The 21,693-nt window shown below is 43.8% G+C and overlaps 1 protein-coding gene across 4 annotated transcripts in view; it reads right to left on the bottom strand.

The window, feature by feature from the left end:
* The window catches only part of MCTP2 (multiple C2 and transmembrane domain containing 2), a 244,812-nt gene that overhangs the window by 213,646 nt on the left and 9,473 nt on the right, over nucleotides 1–21,693 (bottom strand). Inside the window, exon 2 of one of the 4 annotated variants that reach the window (XM_040493757.1) lies at nucleotides 7,542–7,615. The exons of the other annotated variants lie outside the window; for them this stretch is intronic. The gene's annotated coding sequence lies outside the window, so the exon portion shown is untranslated. The remainder of the gene's footprint in view (nucleotides 1–7,541; nucleotides 7,616–21,693) is intronic. 4 annotated transcript variants of the gene reach the window in all.

Below are 21,693 nucleotides of genomic sequence, written 5' to 3'. Positions count from 1 at the left end.
GCCCCTCCCCCGTTCATGCTCTGTCTCTCTCTGTCCCAAAAATAAATAAAAAAACGTTGAAAAAAAAATTAAAAAAAAAAAAAAAAACAAAGTCAGACGCTTAACCGACTGAGCCACCCAGGCACCCCGATAATCCTTTTTATTTACTTTGAGAGAGAGAGAGGGAGAGCAAGGGAGGAGGGGCCAAGAGAGGCAAAGAGAGAGAGAATCCCAAGTAGGCTCCACCCCGACAGCGCAGAGCCCAATGCAGGGCTCGAACCCATGATCCATGAGATCGTGACCTGAGCCGTCATCAAGAGCTGGCCGCTTAACCAACTGCGCCACGCAGGTGCCCCAGGGCTAAAGATAAAGCTAATGATGAAGCACAGGGAAAAGTATTAAAGAGCAGCCAATTCCACTCCAAGAATGAGCTTTTTGTAAAAATCACCCCATGAAGTGGTTAAAACTGTTAATAATGATACGTTTCATCATATTGCTGTTTGTAAAAATGAGCATTTAATTGCTAATCAGTTGGGTGAGAATAAAAGCTTTTTTATACTTATAATAGGTTCTAAATGTTTAGATGCTGCTAATTTCGTCTTCATCTCATCTTTCCCTTCTTAAACGACTTTTAAAGGCATAATTCATATACAATAAAATTTACCCACTGTATGTGTGTAAATTGAATAATATTTAGTAAACTTTCTGAGTTGTACAGCCATCACCACAATCTACTTTTAGGACAATGATCCTTCATTTACAATAGGTATGTATCTATGTATGCATGTATTTATTTTAATTTACATCCAAGTTAGTTAGCATATAGTGCAACAATGATTTCAGGAGTAGGTTCCTTAATGTCCCTTACCCACTTAGCCCATCCCCCCTCCCACAACCCCTCCAGCAACCCTCTGTTTGTTCTCCATATTTAAGAGTCTCTTATGTTTTCCCCGTCCCGGTTTTTATGTTATTTTTGCTTCCCTTCCCTGATGTTCATCTGTTTTGTATCTTAAAGTCCTGCTATGAGTGAAGTCATGATATTTGTCTTTCTCTAATTTCGCTTAGCGTGATACCCTCTAGTTCCATCCACGTAGTTGCAAATGGCAAGATTTCATTCTTTTTGATCGCTGAGTAATATTCCATTGTGTGTATGTGTATGCATGTGTATGTATGTATGTATGATGTACATCCTCGTTATCCATTCATCCACCAATGGACATTTCAGCTCTTTCCATACTTTGGCTATGGTTGATAGTGCTGCTATAAACATTGGGATGCATGTGCTCCTTCAAAACAGCATACCTGGGGGCGCCTGGGTGGCGCAGTCAGTTAAGCGTCCGACTTCAGCCAGGTCACGATCTCGCGGTCCGTGAGTTCGAGCCCCGCGTTGGGCTCTGGGCTGATGGCTCAGAGCCTGGAGCCTGTTTCCGATTCTGTGTCTCCCTCTCTCTCTGCCCCTCCCCGGTTCATGCTCTGTCTCTCTCTGTCCCAAAAATAAATAAACGTTGAAAAACAAAATTTTTTTTTAAAAAACAGCATACCTGTAACCCTTGGATAAATAATAGGTCTTTTTTTAATGTTTATTTATGTATTTTAAGAGAAAGAGAGAGAGAGAGAAGGGGAGGGGAAGGGAAGAGAATCCCAAGCATGTTCTATGCCATCAGCACAAAATCCCACACAGGGCTCAATCCCAATGAACCACGAGATCATGACCTGAGCCAAAGTCAAGAGTTAGACACTCAGCCAACTGAGCCACCCAGACACCCCTCAATATGTCTTTTAATGCAAATTACAACATACACATTAGAGTAGTTCTGAGCTAAGTATATGCAATCTACAAGTAAATAAATGCATATACATGGGGTATGTGTTTAAAACTATTTGCTAAAAGAGAGGCATAATCTGGGGTGCCTGGGTGGCTCAGTGGGTCGAGAGTCCAACTTTGGCTCAGGTCACGGTCTCACGGTTCATGGGTCCGAGCCCCATGTCGGGCTCTGTGCTGACGGCTCGGAGCCTGGGGCCTGCTTCAGATTCTGTGTCTCCCTCTCTCTCCACCCCTTCCCCTCTCATGCTCTCTCTCTCTCTGTCTCTCAAAAATGAATAAATGTTAATTTTTTTTTTGAAGTGTTATGAACCAAAAGCATGGAGACTCTGGCTTTAGGGCCCCGCATCACAATGTCCCCCAAGACTACGTGACCCCTTGTAGAAGCCCCACTGGACTCGGTTCCTTTATCTGTCTCTCTTGAGCTTTCGCTATCTTTCTCCAATACTCAATGCCTTTCTCTGCACTTAGAGTCGTGTCTCTGCGGCCCATGATAAGATTACAGGAAGAGCAAACAAGCAGTTTGGCAATCGCTTCATCAGAAGGAGGATATCCTCAGCACAGACAGTGTCTGGAGGTTAGGCCCGAAGACCTAAAGTTCAGGAAGTTGACCCCCAACCTCCAAGATTCCAGGGTGAATGAAACACACATGCGTACACGCGAGTTACAAATCGGCGGAACAGGCATGTGAATATCAAGGTGTATCGAGAAGAACCGATAAAAAATTACTCCATTCCAAAATCAGCTGTGCACTTCCTGAACGATTGCTTTTCTCTCAAAAACAGTAAAACTCGGTCTTTTTATTTTTTTATTTTTTAAGATTTTATATATATTTTTAAATCTCCACACCCAGCACGAGGTCAAACTCACAATCTGGAGATCAAGGGTCATAGGCTCTACCCACTGAACCAGCCAGGCACCCCTCAAGCCCTTTCTTCTGTGCAACTGGCCAGAACTCAGGCCCAATCTGAAAGTTTCTCTCTCCCTAACCTAATGGTTTGTTTTTTACATCATCTCGGCATCACCTTTGCATACTGGAGTGTCTTTCACCTTAATTCTTTTCCTTAGTTTTTTTGGTTTTGTCTTTGTTGGTGATGCATAATCACATCCTTGAGGAAAATAGAAAGGAAAGTTGAGTATGGATAACTGAGTGGATTAATAGCTCATTAAGAGCTCTCATCTGAGGACTAACATCAACCTGTCTTGAGTACCTGACATACCTTGAATACGTATTTTCTCATCAATTACTAACACGACAAGGCAGCCATTGGTGTTATACCCATCTGATAGATGAGTTAATAACGCACAAGTTTGAACAGCCTACCCCAGGACAGACAGCCAGTAAGGAGGAGAGCTGGGATTTGAACCCAGGCCAACCGACTCCACAGGGTGCTTTCTCAGTGATCGCTCTCTTTATAACGTCTCCCCACTCAGAGCACGAGGCAGCATGGGTACGCTAACTGCAGGATCGTAGGAAGGCGGCAAAGGAGACACATTTGTTGTGCAAGTGGAATCAGGGACCGTGACCTCAAAGAGTTCAGAAACATCTAAGAGGTCCCCGGTGTTGCCACCAGGTAAGAGGATCCAGCCCTTCCAGGTAGGGGGCTCCCCCTCACCATCACTCCCCCCCCAGATTCAGCTCTTGAGAAGGAAGAGGTTAACTGCTGAACTGACAACTCAAGGCACACATAGCCTCGAAATGACTCTCTTCTACCAACGGCCAATCCTCATGTGTTCACATAGCCCACGTTTGTGAATCAGCCTACTCCCAAAAATGTATCTGCAACCCCCGCAACACTTCTGTGGTCACTCACAAACGCGCGCAAAGTGGCCAAAAACGTGACTGGCCCAGTGTGCACATTCCCAGCTGAGGGTGGACAGGGCAATGCTCCGCCTTCTTGTTTCACCTCTCATTCTGTCAACCAACGTCTTTCTCGAGATCCGATGTCACTTTTTTTTTGGAGTTTAAGTTTTTTTTGTGTTAATTTTGTTGTTTAAAATGCACCCCCGGGGGCGGCCGCCCCCCCCACACACACACACACAGTGCTGAAGCACTGTCTGATGTTCCTTCAGTGCAAGAAGGCTGTGATGTGTGTTAGGAAGAAAATACTTACGTTAGATAAGCTTCATTCAAGCGTTACAGTTGTGACGCTACAGTTCGCTACTGGTTGTGAGTTCGATGTCAATGAACCAGGGATATGTATTTAATATGGGGCCTTTAAACAGAAACGCACATAAAACAAAGTTATGTATTAATAGGTTGACAAAAAGGTGACCAGATGTTCACGGAACCTAACTCCATATTTCCTTTAGCAGCACGGGTTCAGTGCCGCTGCTAACTTCATGAAATGTAACTACTGGGGACAAAGCAATCAATTCTGTGCCTCTTTTGATAGGCATTTTGTCCAGACAGAATTCAGCCAGAAATCCAAGTGCATCATGGGTCCCGCCCTGCTTAAGAAACAGGGTTCTGGTCACAAAGATTTACGTCAAGAGTCTATTTTGCACCATAAAGATGCAATAATCTAATTTTTTTTTTCATCAAGGAGTTATATGCCTAATTCATCTGACAACTAAAGTAATAATTTTTTTTAATTGTTTTTAAAAAATTAAATTTATTTTTGAGAGAGAGAGAGAGACAGAGCATGAGCAGGGGAAGGGCAGAGAGAGAGAGGGAGACACAGAATGTGAAGCAGGCTCCAGGCTCCGAGCTGTCAGCACAGAGCCCGACACAGGGCTCGAACCCACAAACCATGAGCTCATGACCTGAGCAAAGTCAGGCGCCCAACCGACTGAGCCACCCGGGTGCCCCAATAATAATATGCTTTGAAGAGCAATAAATATTTTAAGTGTAGACGAAATCAAACACATAAACACTGCAGCTAGGACTTCCATAAATCTTACAGTCATTGTTGAATTTGCATTCACAATTAAAGTTAAAATTAAGAGTGAGTTTAGAGACCATTGGTCTTAATAAGTGATGATAAGCCAGCAGGATTCTAGCAGTTTCCTAGTGATCTCCCAAAAGAACAGTTCATGTGAAAAGTTGCTGAAAGAGTAGGAACACACACACACACACACACACACACACACACGCACACACGAGGCACACTAATTAAAACTGCAATTTTCCAACAATTCTTTTCAAATGAAGCTCAGTTAGCAGATATACATGTTAAATGGTACCATGGGGGGGCGCCTGGGTGGCGCAGTCGGTTAAGCGTCCGACTTCAGCCAGGTCACGATCTCGCGGTCCGTGAATTCGAGCCCCGCGTCGGGCTCTGGGCTGATGGCTCAGAGCCTGGAGCCTGTTTCCGATTCCGTGTCTCCCTCTCTCTCTGCCCCTCCCCCGTTCATGCTCTGTCTCTCTCTGTCCCAAAAAATAAATAAACGTTGAAAAAAAAAATTAAAAAAAAAAAATTTAAATGGTACCATGGATTAATGTATTTAATGATAATTGTACAATAAGAATATTACAAAGTTTCACTAAATGGTCCTTAATAATACTGTAATTATTTATGTGACTGCAACTAAAAAGCCTTTTAAGGATAATTTATTTTTTTCACTTTTAAAATAAGCAACATTACTTGGAATAAAAGAATATAGATTATATTGGCAAAATAAAATATATAATCACAGGGGCGCCTACGTGGCTCAGTCAGTTAAGCATCTGACTCTTGATTTCATCCAGATCATGATCTCACAGTTGTGAGATCAAGCCCCACGTTGGGCTCCACACTGAGTGGAGCCTGCTTGAGATTCTCTCCCCCTCTCTCTGGCCTTCCCCTGAATACATGCACAGCATTCTTTCTCTCTCAAAATAATTTTTTTAAATGTATGACCATAACTAGAGGGGAAGGAAATAAAACACTGATTTATGGGGCGCCTGGGTGGCGCAGTCGGTTAAGCGTCCGACTTCAGCCAGGTCACGATCTCGCGGTCCGGGAGTTCGAGCCCCGCGTCAGGCTCTGGGCTGATGGCTCAGAGCCTGGAGCCTGTTTCCGATTCTGTGTCTCCCTCTCTCTCTGCCCCTCCCCCGTTCATGCTCTGTCTCTCTCTGTCCCCAAAATAAATAAACGTTGAAAAAAAATTAAAAAAAAAAAACACTGATTTATAAGTTTCCCAAAAGTAATTAAACATGTGCCTAATTAGATTAATTGGCATATACAAGAAATGGACATAATGTAACATCATTATAATATTTTTCAAAGTTCTGAAATAAAGGTGCCTGGGTGGCGTAGTCGGTTGAGCATCTGACTTCAGCTCAAGTCATGATCACATGGTTCATGAGTTCGAGCCCCACATCCGGGCTCTCTGCTGTCAGCACAGAGCCCGCTTTGGATCCTCTGTCTCTCCCCTGCTCACGCATACATGGGTTCTTTCTCTCTCAAAAATAAATATTTTTTTTAAAAGTCCTGAAACAAATATCATTTTCAATAAATGCAACCTCACACTGACCATACTGGCTTAGATAGGATGTCCGATTCAAAGTTGCTTATAATGGTAAATAAACATCACTAGTTTTAAACTATGGCACACATTCATTCCAGAAAGATCTACCAGTCAAGCAAGGATTTTATTGGATAGCGTTGGATATGGTTAGAAAAACTATTTCCTTCCATTAACATGATCTAACCAACATTATCCACATCCATTCACAGAAACACTATTTGGAGTTCCGGAAGAATCATCTTCATATGCCTGGATCTCACAAAGTCAGACCATGCGCAAATAGCTCATAGTGGTGGGGTGGGGGCAAATAAACAGCCACATTTACTGAGCACATACTATGTTCCTCATCTCGTGGTTCTTGAGATCGGGCCCCACATCGGGCTCCACACTGACAGTGTGGATTGGGATTCTCTCTATATATAAATCTCTCTTCCTCTCCCCTGATCATGCTGGCTCGCTCTCTCTCTCTCTCTCTCTCTCTCTCTCTCTCTCTCCCTCCCTCTCTCTCTCTCAAAATAAGTAAATAAACTTTAAAAAAAAGGGTCCAATGAGTTTATTTCAGAATCTTCAGCAAATTATTCTCCTTCTAGCCTCCCTAATGCAGATTTTGGGCATCTTTTCATGCTGCGTTTTTATTGAGGTCCTGCAAACCCCATGAAGTGCTCTAGGCTGTGGGGGGGGGGGGCATCTGCCAGAGTAGACTGAGCACACCCCAGGAAGTGTCCAGCACAACCTGGGGCATGCAAAGAAAACACTGGAACTTCCATCCAGACGGATCTCCAAGGTCCGTTTTATTTCTATTTTTGTGAGTGTTCAATAATACATGCAATATCAGTACCACAATACACGTACATAATTTATAAGCAAATATATAAACTTATATTGGGTGTGCCTGGCCGAAAAGTATCTGCTCACAGGCTATATGATCAAAAGAGCATGGAGAGAACATTTCTAGAGCACCTGAACAATCAAATCCTTTAATCTGCTGAAAAAAAAACAAACTACAATACTAAGAAAAGAATTTGCTTTTCACCTTTAGGCAATGACTATTTTTGGAACAGTGTCTCTTCTTTCAGGAAAAAAGGCTCAAGTAATGAACATAAACTAGACAAGGTGAAACACGCAAAATGCTCATTAAAAAAGAAAAAGGTAAGAGCGATTTAAACAGGGTGTTTGATAAATACCACTGTCACCTGTTACAGGAAGTTTCTCTAGGGAAACTCATTAAGCATCAGTTTCAACAAATGATCTCATTTGTCTCAAGTTCACTGTAATATTTACAAAGTACGTTATGCACTGCTTCCTTTTGCTTCCTCTGGACCATTCACATCGTTGTGTTTTCAAAGGTAGACAGGTGCCTTTCTGTGGACCCAGGTGATGCAGAAGAGGTAGGGAAAAAACAAAAAAAAAAGGTATGCGTTTCCTCCGTGAGAGAAGTCGCTCATAATTAGAGCAGAAAGTAAAACTCACAACATTAAAATAAATCCATTTACCATAAGGCAGGGTTAGAGAAATCTGGTCAATTAAAGCCTGGATTTAGCAGTGTAATAACATGTATTATGTTCATGTAATAGTATTCATGTAATAACATGCAGGAGTTAGAAGCCCTCATGACCCTGGAGCCCAAGGAAAGGTCAATATGCAGAAAAGACCATAAATATCCTTAATTTTTTAAGTGTATTTATTTTGAGAGAGACAGAGGCAGCGCAAGCAGGGGAGGGGCAGGGAGAGAGAGAATCCCAAGCAGGCTCCACGGCTGTCAATGCAGTGCTTGAACTTGAACGCAGTGCTTGCAGGGCTTGAACTCACAAACCGTGAGATCACAACCTGAGCCGAAACCAAGAGTCGGACACTTAACAGACCGAGTCACCCAGGCACCCCCATAAATATCCTTTAAATGGTGAAGTTCCCCAAAACAAAATGACCTTTCTTTGTAATCTCCCAGGTCACTGCGGTAAATTCACACACCACTATTGCGGGGCAACACGTATGCAGGATAAGGTTGAATTCGATCTGATCCATCGTGAACTCTGCGAGTCCCTCTTTTGAATGAACTCCCAGGATCAGCTTTCCAAGTCTGACTTGACCTCTTAATTATTCCACAGTTCAACAGCGAAGGCAGACAGGGGACCGGCTCCCTGGAAGCTTGTGTTCCTGGGGGGGGACATGTACTTATGGAGGGGAAGATGGGAGTCATTTCAGAGAAGAGGTGGTGACACACGAGCAGACACTTCAGTGACAAAAAGGAATAACCTGCCTATTTGGAGAAGATGATTCCAGACACACGGAAGAGTCCACACAATGCCCCACAGCCAGAAGCGTGCTCCCCTCTAGCGTAGGAATAGCAGAGTGGTCAATACAGTCAGACCTGCATGATCTAGCATGTGGTGGGAGGAGGTGATGTCAGAGATGGTTGTGGGGCCAGCAAAGGCTTTAGGTTTTTGGGGTTTTTTTAATTGTTTTTATTTATTTTTGAAGGAGAGAGAAACCGAGCGTGAGCAGGGGAGGAGCAGAGAGAGAGGGAGACATAGAATTTGAAGCAGGCTCCAGGCTCCGAGCTGTCAGCCCAGAGCCCGACGCAGGGCTTGAACTCACGAACTGGGAGATCATGACCTGAGCCGAAGTCGGACGCTTAGCCAACTGAGCCACCCAGGCGCCCCAAGGCTTTAGGTTTTAAGTGAGCTGCGAAGAAGCCACGGCAGGAGTTGAGGGAGACCAGCTCGGGTGAAGGATCAAAGGGTCTTTTGTTTGCTATTTGCTTTTTCCTTCTTAGCCTTCTGGGTATTCAGAATTCCGTAACAGTGGATCCATCCCACGGCTGGAAATGCCAAAGGCTACACCACAGCTTACATTACCCACCGCCCACTGCCTCCATTCAGGAAATAAGAAAACGGGAAGGTCACGCTTCCTTTGGAAAAGGTCCTTTGCTCTACTGAGAATCCCACTCACAGAAAAGACCCCAATCCCTGAGACAGTTTTTCCCTTCCTGATCCTTGCCAGTGACTCAATAATAGCCTCCCAACCTAAACAATGTCATGCAGGGGCGCCTGGGTGACTCAGCTGGTTGGGAGCATCCGACTTTAGCTCAGATCACGATCTCACAGTTCGTGGGTTCGAGCCCCGCGTCAGGCTCTGTGCTGACAGCTCAGAGCCTGGAGCCTGCTTCCAATTCTGTGTCTCTGTCTCTCTCTGCCCCTCCCCCACTCATGCTTTGTCTCACTCTGTTTCTCAAAAATAAACACACGTAAAAAAAAAACATTTTTTTTTAAACTGTCCTGCATAAGCCCAGAGCTCTTCTCCACTGCTTCCCACCAAATCACCCCAAGGACTCCCCATGGGGAACACTCCATTCTTGGAGTTCTTTATCTAAATAGGATGTATCACTATTTGGTGGAAACAGGTACAAATAAATAATCTTTAATCTTTAAAATATTTATTACATCAGATGGTGAGGAGTGCTTTGTCAAAAATAAAACTGCTAAAAAAAAAAATTAACTTTCTAGCCCTCCATATCTAAATTGATGCTATTACCAAAGATCTCAGATGGAAAGAAGAAAGCCAGCTCTCTACTAAAAACAGTACCAGTTCTTTTTTTTTTTTTAATTTTTTTCCAACGTTTTTTATTTATTTTTGGGACAGAGAGAGACAGAGCATGAATGGGGGAGGGGCAGAGAGAGAGGGAGACACAGAATGGGAAACAGGCTCCAGGCTCCGAGCCATCAGCCCAGAGCCTGACGCGGGGCTCGAACTCACGGACCGCGAGATCGTGACCTGAGCTGAAGTCGGACGCTCAACCGACTGCGCCACCCAGGCGCCCCAAAACAGTACCAGTTCTAAAGAGATCTTCTAATCCCATTTCGCTCTTAGGTCTCCAAAGTACCTGCCTGACCAAACTTGAAATTTAGCTATCTTCCCTAAAGGTATATTTGAAATCATTTCTGTCAACAGCCCTCACCAGACTGATCATCTCACCAAGAAAATTAGTGTGTCGCTATAAAGATCAAAATGTTAGGAACTACTGGGGTGCCTGGGTGGCTCAGTCGGTTAAGCGTCCGACTTCGGCTCAGGTCACGATCTCACGGTTTGTGAGTTCGAGCCCCGCGTCAGGCTCTGTGCTGACAGCTCGGAGCCTGGAGCCTGCCTCGGATTCTGTGTCTTCCTCTCTCTCTGCCCTTCCCCTGCACACGCTCTGTGTCTCTCTGTCTCTCGATAATAAATAAACGTTAAAAAAAATTGTTTTTAAATGTTCGGAACTATTTTGGAAAATACGGATCAAAATGATCTACCAAATGTCTTTAGGGGGGAAGAAAAGGGACAACGTGTCTGACGTCCCAATCAGAAATTTCTAAAAAGTCAAACGTACATAAATCCCAGTTTTGCCAAGCCTGACAGCATATTCATTGGCCCTTCCCAAGCCTAACACACCTTTTATAAAAAGGTCAGGTTAAACCCATCTGAGAACTTCAAGCTTTAGAGAAAGAGTACAGCAACGCTTGTTTAATGTGACAGCAATGTGACAGAGTTTGGAAATTCTCTCTGGTAAAGTCCTTCATTTCTAAATGAAGAGTCTTCCGACATTTAAGGTTGTGATCAATGGCAAACCAAAGTTTACTCTCATAAGGGCAAGTATGACGGCTTAAATTCATTCATCCATTCAACAAATATATCTGTAACTTAGTCCTTAGCAGAATACAAAAATCTGTTTTCTTAACATTTGCACAAGCGAGTTGTGTTGATCTCAACGTCATCCAAATATGAATCAATTACCTCCAGAAATCACACACCGGCCACATTTGTTAAATTTCCAAATCCAGTGGGTAATTCGTTGATAGGTGAGAACTTGTGACCCTTTGTTGTGTGGTGACTGTAGGCACGCACTGAATTGAACTTTTTGTCTGAGTTTTCTGAATCCTCACAACCATAACAAAGGTGGGTAAAATTACTCCATGAAACATGAGAGAAAGACCAAGGATTATAAAGATTAAGCAATTTTTCCACTGACACTCGGCCGTGTAAAGACTAGAACCAGTTTCTCCCTAACCACAAAATCCGTGCTTGTACCTACAGACTGCATTGCCGTCCCTAACTAGGGATCACCAGCTCTCTCTTCTGGGTAAATCAGTCATAAATCTAAATTAAAAAGAATTAAGGAATCCAAAGAGACACTGTGGCCATTATAATTATTGGTGCATTGCAGTGGGAAACCAGCACAGAAAATTACAAAGGCTAATTAGGGGCGCCTCTAAGTTACAGTTTTCGTGTCTTATTTTTATAGCAGGCAACCCTATCTCCTCTAAAGAGATTCTGAGTTATACTTACAACCTAAATTACGTGTTAAAAACCTAGAGAAGACTTAAGCTGTTTCATTTTCACAAACAACAAAAACTATAAACCAGAGACATGAATGGAAAAATTACGGTTAAATTTTCTTCTCTCTCTGGCACTGCAGTGTGGTTATCAGCACTTGGCAGAGGCCTAATTAACATTTGTTAAATGGAACAGAAGGTCCACCGGCTAATTAGCATAGAGATATGGCTAGAACCAGATCTTTTGACTCTCCGAGTAATTTTCTTTCAATGACAATTCAAAAGGTTATGTCTGGCACCTTCAGTACACTTTTTTAAAAAGAAGTTATATGCAGCATCATTAATCATTAGAGAAATGCAAATCAACACCACAATAAAATACCACCGCACATCCATCGAGGGGGCTACTATTAAGAAAAACAGAAAATAGCAAGTGTTGGTGAGGACCTAGACAAATTGGAATCCTTAGGTACGATTAGTGGGAATGTGAAATGCTATAGCCTCTACAGAAAACAGGATAATGAATCAAAGCCACAATGAGATACCAGAATGGCTCACGTTAACAACTCAGGCAACAACAGATGTTGGCGAGGATGCGGAGAAAGAGGATCTCTCTTGCACTGCTGGTGGGAATGCAAACTGGGGCAGCCACTCTGGAAAACAGTATGGAGGTTGCTCAAAAAACTGAGAAATAGAACTACCCGTGACCCAGCAAGTGCACTACTAGGCATTTATCCAAGGGATACAGGTGTGCCGTTTCGAAGGGATACACGCACCCCCATGTTTAGAGCAGCACTATCGACAATAGTCAAAGTATGGAAAGAGCCCAAATGTCCATCGAGGGATAAATGGATAAAGAAGATGTGGTATATATACATAATGGAGTATTACTCGGCAATCAAAAAGAATGAAATCTTGCCATTTGCAACTACATGGATGGAACTGGAGGGTATTATGCTAAGTGAAATTAGAGAAAGACAAACATCATATGACTTCGCTCATATGAGGACTTTCAGAGACAAAACAGATGACCATAAGAGCAGGGAAGCAAAAATAATATAAAAACAGGGAGGGGGACAAAACATAAGAGATTCTTAAATACGGAGAACAAACAGAGGGTTACTGGAGGGGTTGTGGGAGGGGGGATGGGCTACATGGGTAAGGGGCACTAAGGAATCTACTCCTGAAGTCATTGTTGCAATATATGCTAACCAACTTGGATGTAAATTAAAAAAATAAAAAGAAAGAAACCAGGATACTAGCTCCTCCAAAAATGAAACAGGCTTATAATATGTTCCAGCAATTCTCCTTCTGGTTATATTCCCAAAAGAAGTGAAAGCAGGGACTTGATGAGCTCTCTGTACCAACCCGTCTTCATAGCACCATTCTTCACAATAGCCAAAGATGAAAAAACCCAAGTCCATCATTGGATGAATGGATAAGCAAAAGGTAGTACATACATAGAATAGAGTACTATTCTACCTTATAAGGAAGACAGTTCTGACACCTGCTACAACATGGATGAACTGCGACGACATTATACTAAGTGAAATAAGGCTGTCACAAAAGGACAAACACTAAGGACTCTACCACATGATAGTCACATTCGTGGAGACAAAAAGCAGACCGGTGGTTGCCAGGGGCTGGGGGGTGGGGGTTGCAGGGAGGGAAAGATGGGAAATGGTGGTTTCATGGGTACAGAGTTTCAGTTTTGCAAGATGAAAACAGTTCCGGAGACGGAGGGTAGTGATACTTGCCCAAGAATGTGAATGGACTTAAGGACTGAATTGTGTGCTCAGAAAATGGTTAAGATGGTAAACTTCAGTTTACCAGCATTTGAAACAAAATCTACATTAAGTTTTATCCCTTAAGTGATGAGGCTGGAGTGAATACACAGATCCGTAAAGCGGTACGTTTAAGAGGTTTAAGAGGTTCATTAGGTGAAATAATAAGACATATGTTCCTACAGCAGGGTCCGTACCCCAGGGGGCCACGGGTGCCCGAAAAGGAAAAAAAAATACATGCAGGCTGAGTTGTGGTGGAGACCGAGGAAAGACAGAGACAGCACAGGGCTAGAGGTGGCCCGATGTTTTCAAGAGACGCTTCTAGCCTATCTATGTACGTGAAATTTCCACCGTATTATCCACTGGCAATCAAAGGGCCACTGTTTTCAAATCATTTTCCCTAGCCACGCTTCTTATGTCATTATATAAATATCAACATATTGCTTCTCATTTGGATAAAATATTTGCTAAAACTTGACTATGAGGACATTTTCTACTGCCTCTCACTCTATAAACACTCAACATCAATGCACATTTGATAACACAATGGAGGGGCGCCTGGGGGGCTGGGTTGGTTAAGCGTCCGACTCTTTATTTCAACTCAGTTCATGATCTCACAGTTTGTGGGGTCGAGCCCCACCTCGGGCTCTGCAGTGATAGCTCAGAGCCTGGAGCCTGCTTGGGATTCTCTTTCTTTCTCTCTCTCTCTCTCTCTCTCTCTCTCTCTCTCTCTCCCTCTGTCTCAATAAATAAATAAACTTAAAATAACACAATGGAGACAGCTTTTCCCCCAAAACGGATCATTTCTGTACCAAAGGTGTTGGGCTATGTTGTGTGTCGATTGTGCTATCTTGGTCCCTTCACGCTGGATTCTATAAATAAGCATAAAAAATCAAAATATATTATTTCAGGCCAGTTTTCTCTTAACTTTATGACTGTTCTCTCAGGGATTTCACCTTGCAGAGTTCACGTCTGCATGAGTTCAGACCTTCACTGAGTTAATAAAAGGAAAACTACACAACTCTCAGTTCCCCCATTGTAAGGTATAAATCCACTTAGATAAATTTGTTTTCAAGGCTATTCCATGGTGTTAGTTCTTTGGAGAGCCCAGTGATTTGCCTTAATGTATTTTTAGACTTCAAGTATATTAAAGAAAATCCATGCTGGAGTGCCCGGGTGGCTCAGTCGCTTGAGCATCTGACTTTAGCTCAGGTCATGATCTCACGGTTTGTGAGTTCAAGCCCCATGTCGGGCTCTGTGCTGACAGCTTGGACCCTGAAGCCTGCTTCGGATTCTGTGTCTCCCCCTCTCTCTCTCTCTCTCTCTCTCTCTCTCTCTGCCCCTCCCCCACTCACGCTCTGTGTTTGTGCACTTTCCTCCAACAGAAAGGGAAAGTTCAGTCCAAAATCATCTTAGATGACAACCACATTTCTGATGGCCAACCCAGATCAACTGATGGTAGTGGCCTGATGAACGATTACGGCAAATGATTCTGAGACTCAACGGAAAACACAAAGGCATCAGCATGAGTATCTGCCCTGGGCTTCAGAAAAGGGAGCAGTGGCTCTATGCCAGTGAACTGCCATCTGTCTCTCGGCACTAATATCAAAAACATAAATCCTATCTAAGAATCAAGAGTATTCTAAGACTTTCCCCAGAATGATCAACTCAAGAGGCCTTGGCAACTCAAAACACGACAGAGCTAATTAGTTCTGCTCCAACAGGCAAGAGAGTAAAACCCAGGCATAACAGCTTTAGAATGTTCTAGAAATAAATTCTTAAAAATGAATGCAGTCACTTCATTCACCTGGTGCAGATGCATCAGGGAATTACGACAGACATTTAGTTAATCTGTTCTGTTATTAGGCTGTTAGAGTTCCTATTTATTTGCCATTACCTGTTTTCATGTTCACTATCTCATACAGAACAGAAACTTCCAGAGGGAAAACAACCTGTATAAATATCTATCTACACAAGTGTTTGAACGGCATCTGGGTTTGGGTTTAATATTTTGTAAATTGTTGCCTTCCTGTACAGTTTTAATTCTGTATTACCAGTATTTTCTGCCCTGAAGGAGACAAAATGCACTGCTCTGTACTTAGAGTTAATCAACAGAGAACCAACTGAGGCCCCTGTGGCAGGGTCGAGTTTCCAGAGTTTTGAGTCAGACACTCGCACCATCGCAAAGCTGCTCTGGCTGCTTTGGTTCATTTTCTGTAAATACCCAATACAATTCAAAGCTTCATAATTGACAGAAAAAGGCTACAAATAATCCATAGTGGAAAAGAGTCACTCTGAAAGAAGATGAAGCTCTAACTTCCAGCACGTATCTTGACACAGTTGACGGAATCTTTTTTGTATTTATTTTATTTCTTCTTTCCATATTGACTTATTTTGAGAGAGACAGAGAAAGCACGAGGAGGGAGGAGCAGAAAGAAAGGGAGAGAGTGAGAATCCCAACCAGGCTCTTCACTGCCAGCATGGAGCAGCCTGCTATGGGGCTCGAAATCACAAACCATGAGATCGTGGCCTGAGCCAAACTCAGACGCTTAACCGACTAAGCCACCCAGGCGCCGCCCAAATGGGTAAGATCTTGACTGAGTGAGAATAGGACAGCGTGTCATTTCCAAAAAGCTAACAGCATCATGTGAAATTATGTATGTTTTAGCCATGAAAGGCAAGCTAGAGCAAACCTCACCACAGCCCTGGGCTCACCCTACCAGCCCATGTGATGGGCAAGTAAAAACAGAAGGAGCTCTTGTCGGATGCAAAGTTCTGTCACCGTGGGCTGTGAGCAAGGAGGATAACTCACTGAACCCACAGTGAAGACCCCGCCCAGGAGTGGTCATCCTTTCCATGATGTTCAGTTGTACCGGGTCTGACATTAACACTTGCACGAAGGAGAAAGTAGCAGCCCCCAACGAGGCGGAAATGGGTGCAGCAAACATTTGGGGTAAAAGTCTAGGGATGTTGTTTTGTTGGTTCAGACCTGTCAGTGACATAATCTGTTCTCCCAGGGATCAAACACTTAGCCCTTTCAGGTCTAGACCAACCATCGCCTCTTTAGGGAGCCTTACCTTAACCCTAACCCGAATCCTCAACCTTGCCCTGACCTTGGCCCTCTAGTATGAAACTGCACTTCTGCGCCATAATCTCTTGTCACACCTGACATTCATCATGGCCTTCTTAGGCCATGATCCAACTTAGCTGATTAATTGATTTGGTCTTCCCCCATCCACTCCCACCACCCCCCCCCCATAATAATGAAGTCCTCTGAGGGGATGAGACTGTGTTTGCCTCGTTCAGCCCTGCATCTTCAGCACATAGAACAGTACCTGACACACAGCAGTTAAGTCTGGAGGGAATGGGAATGAACGAATTCATTCGGAGGGCGATTCCTTCTACTACTATCATGACGGGATATTTACCAGAACTCCAAGCCTGCACAGAGACCGGTATATTCCATCAACCCAAAAAGCTCCACTTGTATTAAGCTTTTTAATAAATGTTTCATTATCAACTGATGTTGGGTAACATATTTATTGCTCTGTGATAAGTTGTGCGGGCAGCTTCCATGCACTGGGTACAGACCATTAAATCAGTAATGGCGGCCAGTCCTGACACAGCCTTGTTAGAGGCCCTCTTTAGAGGCTCCTCCTGCTGAGGATGGGGCACATTTTATCTGCCTGCACCCTCCCATCTGGGTTTCCCCAATCATTTCATAATGGAACGATCTACTCGTATCGCCTTTACGAAACTGCGATCGGCAAGTTGACAACGAAGCCCGTCAAGTCCAGCAAAGAAAGGAGCCCACATAAACTGATCGCTGAAACTATCCACCAAGGGCTCCAGGGCCCCCAAACTGGGCATGACTGCAGGTCTACAAGGCCAGCAACTGTTCCCTCCTCCCATCAACATTTGGATTTCAGTAAGCTGAGATCGCTTTCGGTCCTGAGACAGCTAGCGTCCCCAAGAGAAGAAAAGACAACAGCGGAGACCTTCAAGACATATGCACAAGCAAGTGATTTACCTGCATTCCGTCACCTGCAAACTAATTCAAATGTCTAAAGCAAATGTGGAAAACTGCTGTGAGTGAAATAAAACGAATCATATATATACACACAACCAAGCCTGTGCGTTAAGAAAGTTTTGGTTTTTTTTAAACACAGATTAAAGGTTCATTAATGGTTCATTTGAAGACGATGTCTCTCAACCTGTTACGACACATCAAAGTGACATGTGCCCAGATCACTGAACTTTTTATCTCAATGCCCAAAGGGGTTACCCACTATCAGGAAGTAGTCAACGCGCATTAGCGTTTATATGGCATTCCATTACAGCCGCATCTCTCAAATGAAAAGGTAAAGCACACTATTATCCATATTAAAACCATCTATCTTTTAAAAAGGTTGTATCGATTTCTTTTTCCCCCACGTCTTGGATCCCATCAATGTCAGCGCCAGCTCGATGAAGCGTACCCTGTCTCAGCACAGCTTCGATGGATAGCTCCCAAATGAACTCACCCAACGGTCTGGGGTCTCTCATGGCGTGCACTTGGCAGCTCATTTCATAGACTACCAGCTAGAAAAAGGCGTGGAGCGCTCAGAAACATCCGAAACAAACCTCCCCGTGGCGCTAAAATGATGCAAGTGCGTTTTTAAATACGAGGCAATCGTTAGGGTCAGCAAACATGACACGTTCCAGTTCTTTAGAGCTAACAGGAGCCTCCCGCCATCGAGGTTTACCAAAACAACAGCAGGCGGGGCGTCACCTATCAAACTGCGGGTATGTTGTCGCTGAATCCTCATTACCCTATCAGGTAGATACTATCAGAAGCTTTATTTCACACATGGGCAAACTGAGGCACAGGAAGCTTAAGTGACTTGCCCAACGTCACACGGTTCACAGGTACCAGAGCCACGCGCAGGCCTAGCAGCCCAACTTTACGTTCTCATTCTTTATGCCACCTTGTCCCTCCCTCCGTCTCTATCACCCAGCTTCCTGCTTCACAGATGTCGTTCCTAAAAGGGGCAGCACAGTAAAGGGCCTACCGGCAAAATTCCAGGAGGCCAGGCGGTGTGGGCGGAACAGACATAAACAGTGCCCTTCTCTCCCCAGCGACCTCAGCATGACTTTGAGGGTCACTTCCTCCCCAGACCCAAGCCACATTTTCCCTCCGCTTCTCAGTCCAAACAGAACTCGCCCTCCCACTTTAAAACCCTCTCTGCTCCCAAGAGGGAGCCTCTAATAATCTTTTCAGAAAGATCTATCTCGACTCTCCACGGAGCTATACTTTTTTGAAAGCAGGAACTGCTTTTGTTTTCTCTATGGCTCCATCGAAACACGAAATCCTGGCTAATCAATACTTTTTTTCCCCCTCTCTTTTTAAGCAATCAGAAACGTAGGCTATGAACCCAACGAAGCCATTGATTAGGTGTCACCTTCCAAAGTCAACCTTCCGAGGTATTAATTCATCCACATATACTTAGGAAACACGGTCTGGTTTCCCCAAGGAGCGGCGGGGCTCTCATCAAATGATACTGGAATCACCAAGAAAATGCAATCAATGCGTGCATGCCCAAGACCAGCTTTCTCATGTCAAGACTTACTTTAAAATGCAAAAGGGAAGAACGCCTTAAAAGTGAAAGTAAAAATCTAAAGTTAAGAAAAGAAAAAAAAAAAAAAGGAGGGGGTAGCGTCTCAACTCTAAAAATAATAGCCTCAGGTTGAGTAAAACGGACTGGACGGAGAGGTCAGCTTTCTTGCTCCCTGGAATGTGTCTCCAGTTAATTTCCGAAATGCTGCAATTTACTACCAGCTCCTATGAATGCTGTCTGTCCTATCTTTTCTCATTCTTCTGGACAGAAGGCAGCATAGAACCAAACAGCAACAGCACAGACAGGTCTGATCTCTGGGCAAAAGCTGCCGTCACACTGGAGGCACTCGCTTATCCAAATGTCTGCTGCAGGCTTACCTATGGCCAAGTAGCCAGCCTCCTCCTTTTCCTTGAAGAATAGGAATGTATTTACGATCCGTTATATACAAAGCACTCTTCAGGGATCGTTACTCATACTCACATCACCCCCACTGACGTGCGTGCAACTCCATTTTACAAGTGAGAAACCAGAGCTCTGGAGACACTTGACGTCCCAAAAATGGCAGAGCTGATATCTGAGCCTGGGATGTGTCTGAGTCCAAAATCGGGGCCCTTCCCAATAACTGAGTCACGGTGAGTCAAGGGAGTCATAGTGTGAAACTCCATCATTGCTGTACTGGGGTGGGAGCTTCTTAAGTGGTCCCACCCCTTGTCTACCCTCACCTGCAATGGTCTCCAGGGAGGCTTACTGAGTGGAGAGAAGAACTTGGACACTTTCCTCTCGGTTATCATTGATTTGTTTTTAATTTTTTTAATGTTTATTTTTGAGAGAAAGAGACAGAGACAGAGTGTGAGAAGGGGGAGAGGCAGAGAGAGAGAGGGGGGGACACGGAATCTGAGCTGTCAGCAAAGAACCTGACGTGGGGGCTCGAACTCACGAACCATGAGATCACGACCTGGGCCAAAGTCAGACGCTTAACCAACCGAGCCACCCAGGCGCCCCTCTTCTCTGGTATCCCTTCAAGCAGCATGCATTGTAGGGCTAGTTCTGATCCCAAATGGAGAAGATGCTTGGCTCATAACATCTGAAACTAAATGCCAAGAGTTTTTAAAAGCTTTAACAAGTTAAGCCGATTACAAGTATTTTTAATATTCTCATGGCCAAGGATGAGCTTTTTTAAGTGACATTTTAGGGACCACAGAAAAAGGCCTGTAATTTCACCATCCAATTAACCCTGGCAAGATCTGTCTCAAGGTATGCCTTTAGGAAACTGTAATTGTTCAGAGGCACACAATGAAAAGTGACCCAGCCTAGACTAGACCATCTTCATAAGGGAACAACTAGTAAGTTTCTAATGCTGATTTCCAGGAAAAAAAAATATTCATATACCAGCACATAGTGCAAATATACATATGGATGTAAAAGCAGTTTTGCTCTATAGTATTTCATACATGCCTTATCAAGAAATGTTAAAAGCAGCAATAAAACCAAAGATTTATAAGCACTAAGACAGTTAACTTTAACCCACAGCCACTAGCAAAAAACAACAACAACAAAACAACAGAAAATGTCATAACCAGGGGCTGGTCTTCTATCTGGCCAGATTCAGGATGTTACTACAAACCAGAGAAACCACCAAAATCATACCAACAAGACACCCAGCACTGCTCAGCAAAATTTATATCAAAAAATAGTTTAGGGGGCACCTGGGTGGCTCAGTCAGTTAGGCGTCTAGCTTTGGCTCAGGTCACGATCACGGTTTGTGGGTTCGAGCACTGCATCGGGCTCTGTGCTGACAGTTCAGAGCCTGGAGCCTGCTTCAGATTCTGTGTCTCCCTCTCTCTCTCTGCCCTTCCCCCACTCGCACTCTGTCTCTCTCTCTCTCTCTCTCTCTCTCTCAAAAATAAACATTAAAAACATGGTTTAACAACAACAAAAACAGCTCATCATGCATTGCATATCATGAAATGACTGACTTCGAACTGGAATTACAGACAACACTGATGAGTGCTTTACTCAAAGGTGCATGAGGCTGTGGATGGGACAGGAGGGTACAGGTGCTGGGCAACTTTGGTTACGTCCTGCAGCTTTAGCGGAAAGGCGAAATACAGCCCTAAAGGAAGTATAAGGAACAGAGCCTGAAATACGTTATTTTCTACTTCCTTCTGTGTTCCAAGAGAACACAGACTATCTAGATTAAAGGAAGGTTCCTAAGAGGTATCTCAGAAGTCCCCATGGGGACAGGCAGAATATTCAGCAAGAGTAACTCTAGCTTCTGCAAGCCCCCATCAACCAGAATATCAACCGCATCTGTGCACCGTGGACCCCTGAAAGATCTCATTTGGGCCTAATGCTTATACATGAACCACTAGCAAAAAAGCACCCAGATCCAATCAACAGCACCACAAGAATTTTATCTGGGCTTTAAAATGTCAACATCTGTATATATTTAAAAGCTGACATCCATTCAAAACCATAAAACACAGTGAAGTTGTTCTCAGGGGTTTGTTCTCATGTGGAATTAACCGTAGGGTTTACACGTAAGGGACTGCTTGTTTTGCTACACAAATTTATTATAACAATGATGTGTTTAAGGCATCACTTGGGTCAGATGAAAGAGAGAGACCTTTCCACAGTGTCTAGCTTCGTGTATTCACAATCTCCTGGCAGGAAATTGCTCTAAAGTGTCTCATTTATCAAGATCCTGCCAAATCCGTCTCCAGAACAGGGTTTAGCGGGATTCCAAAGCTTTA

This window comes from Herpailurus yagouaroundi, unplaced genomic scaffold (assembly GCF_014898765.1).
Source record: "Herpailurus yagouaroundi ecotype Mexico unplaced genomic scaffold, PumYag 185, whole genome shotgun sequence".
Classification (NCBI taxonomy): domain Eukaryota; kingdom Metazoa; phylum Chordata; class Mammalia; order Carnivora; family Felidae; genus Herpailurus; species Herpailurus yagouaroundi.
The sequence above is the reverse complement of the archived record's forward strand: the minus strand, read 5'-3'. Positions and strand labels throughout refer to the sequence as shown.